We start from the raw sequence: 6,000 nt of genomic DNA on the forward strand, positions 1-6,000 counted from the left end.
CTACGGCTGCCGGTCAGGGACCCTTGTCCGTCGTGGAGTCTTAACCTGGTTCTCCGGGCCCTAGCGGGCGCTCCTTTCGAACCTCTACAGGAGTCTTCGCTTAAAGATCTTACTATGAAGACAGTTTTTCTCGTGGCAATATGCTCTGCCCGTCGAATCTCGGAGCTGCAGGCTCTTTCCTGCAGGGAACCCTACCTTCGCATTTCGGAGGCGGGGATCTCGCTGCGTACAGTACCTTCCTTCCTCCCGAAGGTGGTCTCTTCGTTTCATGTGAATCAGACGGTGGAACTCCCGGCGTTCTCTCCAGAGGAGTCGAGGTCTCTTCGTCACTTGGACGTCAAGCGAGTCTTACTCCACTACCTAGAGGTTACCAATGCCTTTCGGGTTTCCGATCATTTGTTTGTGCTCTGGTCGGGACCTAAGAAGGGCTCCTCGGCTTCAAAGACAACCATCGCCCGCTGGATCAAGGATGCCATCTCGTCGTCTTATATCGGGGCCGGTCGGGATCCGCCCAGGGGCGTTCGAGCTCATTCTACACGCTCTCACGCAGCGTCTTGGGCGGAGTCTCGTGCCGTCTCCCCACAGGAAATTTGCCGGGCGGCGACGTGGAAGTCGCTGCATACCTTCGCTAAGCATTATCGCCTACACCTGGCGCCCTCGGCTCCTGGGCAATTTGGCGATCAGGTTCTCCGAGCAGGGCTCTCAGGGCCCACCCATAGTAGGGAAGCTTTGGTACATCCCACCGTCTGGACTGATCCTGGTATGTACAGGGAAAAGAAAATTATTCCTTACCTGCTAATTTTCGTTCCTGTAGTACCATGGATCAGTCCAGACGCCCACCACGCTGGGATCTTGCGACCTGCTCGGATTCATTGTTATCTACTGTCTCTTCTTTCTTCTCTCTGGTTCTCTATCAGAGTTGTACAGCTCCTCACAAGTTGACATTGGCGACCTCTTTTTGTTAGGTCATGCCTGTTTTATTGTTCTTGATGTTGACTTTCGTCAGGGTTTTGATCCAAATTGTTTTGTTATTGCTCTTTTGGGCTTTGTTATTCACGATACTGAGCTCCAGCAGAGGGTGAGCTGGTATAGGAGGCGGAGCCCTCGAGCTCTGTTCTGACTCCATCTGCTGGACGGGGGACATAACCCACCGTCTGGACTGATCCATGGTACTACAGGAACGAAAATTAGCAGGTAAGGAATAATTTTCTTATTTTGACCATATATTTTTTTACGTGCAGATGTTAAGTGAATTAAGCCCTGTGTGGCTCACTCAAAACTGACACAGTAGGAAACAGGCATAAGACCATGTGCATGTGAGAGGTCAGATAGTCTTGGTCCTGGTCAGGCACCAGAGCATCCAGAGGAAAAGAATCTGGATGGGGGACAACCCTGACTCGGGAGGATCCCTGAGGAGGTGCAGTGGATCCCTGAGGAACTGCAGAGGATCTGACAATCTAACCACCTTAAGAGGAGGGGGGGCCTGAAGATGCATCCAGGTGCTGTTCCAAACTGGCCAAGTAAGCATTGTGCAAAAGAAGCACAAAATCCGCTGAAAATAGACTGGGGGGTGGTGGTCCCGATGGAGGAATGGCAGGAAGGGCCCCTGCCGTTGCTCCCTGGTCCTGGGGAGTAACCGGAGTTAAAACTGGTGGGGGAAGGAGAAAAACAGCCATCTGATTCCTCATTTGGCTACATCGGAGCGCCCAGCTCTGAAAACAAAATGGTCGCCGATCCCGCACTAGACAGGATCGGGGCTGACCCCCCAGCGAGCAGTCGCATTTGGGATCGCAAAGCCGAACGTCCAGCCAGCCTCGAGGGACCCTCCCTGCTGGGGAGGCACCTTGAACAAATGCCTTCACGGGAGAGCCGCATCCCGGGCTCTCCGCAGGCAGCACATCGAGCTGAGCGCGGCATGGGGGAAAGGAAGCCTGGTAATAAATCAGAGTACTCCTGGAGTCTGGTAGGAGTGGGTAAGGAACCTCTGCTCAGAAAAGGCGATTTGGCATTTTTTTTTTTTTACAAGAAGCAGAGGAATGTCGCCTTTCTGCTAGCGCTGCCCCGAGGAAGGCAGCGTCTCAGGGCAGCGTGCCGTCATTGAGGGAGAGGTTGAACAACCAGCTTTCACCCCTGTAAGTCAGAAGAAGCCTGAGAAGGAAAGAGTACAAAAAAACTTTCCAAATGTACTCTGGAAAATGCTAGGCCATACTACTACCAGTTCTGCCTGCAAGTCTGGAAGTGACTGAATCCTCAGAAACTAGAAAGAAATTTAAATAGGAATGAAAGAGAGATGAGAAATCTAAACTTTTGTCCTCCTGTAGCTTAAATGGGGAACAGCACAGAGGAGAAGCGGAGGAAACAGCACACACATATAGAGGAAATCACAACCAAAAAATGTGCGGCACACAATGTACTGGACAATAACAATAGGGCAAGCAAACAATTAGGGATGTGAATCGTTTTTCAACGATTAAAATTATCGTCCGATAATATTTATATCGTCTTAAATCGTTATAGAACACGATACAATAGAAATTCTAACGATTTATCGTTAAAAATCGTTAAATCGTGTTAGTGCGCACTAACTCGAGTTAGTGCGCACTAACTCCCCGTTAGTGCGCACTAACTCGATTTAGTGCGCACTAACTGAAAATGATACAAATAAACACTTTCCAGGTCACTGAAGGTCAGTTAGGAATGAATATGTGTTCCTATTGGCTGGCTGCCCTCTTATCTATTGATGTTACCAAGGTTACCACTGAGGTGATGGTTGGGGGGATGGGAAATGGAACTGGAAACTAACGAACACCAACAGAAAATGAAACAAAGTGTTCACACTTCCCAGGTCAGTAAAGGTCACTTAGGAATGAATATGTATGTATGTATTCCTATTGGCTGGCTGTGCTCTTATCTATTGATGTTACCAAGGCTAATACTGAGGTAATGGTTGGGGGGATGTGAAATGGAAACAGTTGGAAGCTTGACAAAAAAAGTAATGTAATGATCAGCACTCACGTGACTAGAACTTGTTTGTTTATTATTTTTGTTAGCAGGCACCTGAAATGCTAGTGCATGTTGAATTTGCCAATCACTGTGCATTTTAGAAAGGTGGTCCTGGCTGGAACTGTACACAGTTCAAATATATGTAATTGATTGTTGGTAAGTGTATTTTTTAAGTAGCCACACTGGCACAAGTATGTTTACTTTTCCTCCTACTTAACTCACTAGCTCAGCTTTGTAAGAAGGGCTTCTCTGCTTGTGTGTTGTTTTTGTTTGGTGTGAGGAGAGCAGAAACATCAGATCTTTATTCAATCTACTACAGTCATCTCTTACAGTGCCCTATCCCTATTAATACCAGGAGTGTTGTGATCTTCCTGCACACAGTGCCCTAACCCTGATACCAGTCTGAGACAGCTCCCTCCCTGCATTACTAGTGAGAGGCTGGCTTCACAGACAGGGGGGAGCTGCCTGACCCTCACTCCTGACTTCCCCCATGTCCCAGCTAGTGAATGGTGTGTGGGTGAGGGGGGGGGAGGATGGTGAAGTCTGAGACAGCTCCCTCCCTGCATTACTAGTGAGAGGCTGGCTTCACAGACAGGGGGGAGCTGCCTGACCCTCACTCCTGACTTCCCCCATGTCCCAGCTAGTGAATGGTGTGTGGGTGAGGGGGGGGGGGGGATGGTGAAGTCTGAGACAGCTCCCTCCCTGCATTACTAGTGAGAGGCTGGCTTCACAGACAGGGGGGAGCTGCCTGACCCTCACTCCTGACTTCCCCCATGTCCCAGCTAGTGAATGGTGTGTGGGTGAGGGGGGGGGGGGAGGATGGTGAAGTCTGAGACAGCTCCCTCCCTGCATTACTAGTGAGAGGCTGGCTTCACAGACAGGGGGGAGCTGCCTGACCCTCACTCCTGACTTCCCCCATGTCCCAGCTAGTGAATGGTGGGGGGGGGGGGGGGGGAGGATGGTGAAGTCTGAGACAGCTCCCTCCCTGCATTACTAGTGAGAGGCTGGCTTCACAGACAGGGGGGAGCTGCCTGACCCTCACTCCTGACTTCCCCCATGTCCCAGCTAGTGAATGGTGTGTGGGTGAGGGGGGGGGGAGGATGGTGAAGTCTGAGACAGCTCCCTCCCTGCATTACTAGTGAGAGGCTGGCTTCACAGACAGGGGGGAGCTGCCTGACCCTCACTCCTGACTTCCCCCATGTCCCAGCTAGTGAATGGTGTGTGGGTGAGGGGGGGGGGGGAGGATGGTGAAGTCTGAGACAGCTCCCTCCCTGCATTACTAGTGAGAGGCTGGCTTCACAGACAGGGGGGAGCTGCCTGACCCTCACTCCTGACTTCCCCCATGTCCCAGCTAGTGAATGGTGTGTGGGTGAGGGGGGGGGGGGAGGATGGTGAAGTCTGAGACAGCTCCCTCCCTGCATTACTAGTGAGAGGCTGGCTTCACAGACAGGGGGGAGCTGCCTGACCCTCACTCCTGACTTCCCCCATGTCCCAGCTAGTGAATGGTGTGTGGGTGAGGGGGGGGGGGGGAGGATGGTGAAGTCTGACAGAGCTCCCTCCCTGCATTACTAGTGAGAGGCTGGCTTCACAGACAGGGGGGAGCTGCCTGACCCTCACTCCTGACTTCCCCCATGTCCCAGCTAGTGAATGGTGTGTGGGTGAGGGGGGGGGGGAGGATGGTGAAGTCTGAGACAGCTCCCTCCCTGCATTACTAGTGAGAGGCTGGCTTCACAGACAGGGGGGAGCTGCCTGACCCTCACTCCTGACTTCCCCCATGTCCCAGCTAGTGAATGGTGTGTGGGTGAGGGGGGGGGGGAGGATGGTGAAGTCTGAGACAGCTCCCTCCCTGCATTACTAGTGAGAGGCTGGCTTCACAGACAGGGGGGAGCTGCCTGACCCTCACTCCTGACTTCCCCCATGTCCCAGCTAGTGAATGGTGTGTGGGTGAGGGGGGGGGGGGGAGGATGGTGAAGTCTGAGACAGCTCCCTCCCTGCATTACTAGTGAGAGGCTGGCTTCGCAGACAGGGGGGAGCTGCCTGACCCTCACTCCTGACTTCCCCCATGTCCCAGCTAGTGAATGGTGTGTGGGTGAGGGGGGGGGGGGAGGATGGTGAAGTCTGAGACAGCTCCCTCCCTGCATTACTAGTGAGAGGCTGGCTTCACAGACAGGGGGGAGCTGCCTGACCCTCACTCCTGACTTCCCCCATGTCCCCAGCTAGTGAATGGTGTGTGGGTGAGGGGGGGGGGGGAGGATGGTGAAGTCTGAGACAGCTCCCTCCCTGCATTACTAGTGAGAGGCTGGCTTCACAGACAGGGGGGAGCTGCCTGTCCCTCACTCCTGACTTCCCCCATGTCCCAGCTAGTGAATGGTGTGTGGGTGAGGGGGGGGGGGGGTGGATGGTGAAGTCTGAGACAGCTCCCTCCCTGCATTACTAGTGAGAGGCTGGCTTCACAGACAGGGGGGAGCTGCCTGACCCTCACTCCTGACTTCCCCCATGTCCCAGCTAGTGAATGGTGTGTGGGTAAGGGGGGGGGGGGGAGGATGGTGAAGTCTGAGACAGCTCCCTCCCTGCATTACTAGTGAGAGGCTGGCTTCACAGACAGGGGGGAGCTGCCTGCCCCTCACTCCTCCGGGGTATTGTGATCTTCCTGCACACAGTGCCCTATCCCTGATACCAGGGGTGTTGTGATCTTCCTGCATGCAGTGCCCTATCCCTATTAATACCAGGAGTGTTGTGATCTTCCTGCACGCAGTGCCCTATCCCTGATATCGGGATGTGTGCAAGAAGATCACAACACCCCCGGTATCAGGAATAGGGCACTGTGTGCAGGAAGATCACAACACCCCCAGTATCAGGAATAGGGCACTGTGTGCAGGAAGATCACAACACCCCTGGTATTAGGGATAGGGCACTGTGTGCAGGAAGATCACAACACTCCTGGTATTAATAGGGATAGGGCACTGTGTGCAGGAAGATCACAATACCCCTGGTATC

This window comes from Rhinatrema bivittatum, chromosome 8 (genome assembly GCF_901001135.1).
Source record: "Rhinatrema bivittatum chromosome 8, aRhiBiv1.1, whole genome shotgun sequence".
Lineage (NCBI taxonomy): Eukaryota > Metazoa > Chordata > Amphibia > Gymnophiona > Rhinatrematidae > Rhinatrema > Rhinatrema bivittatum.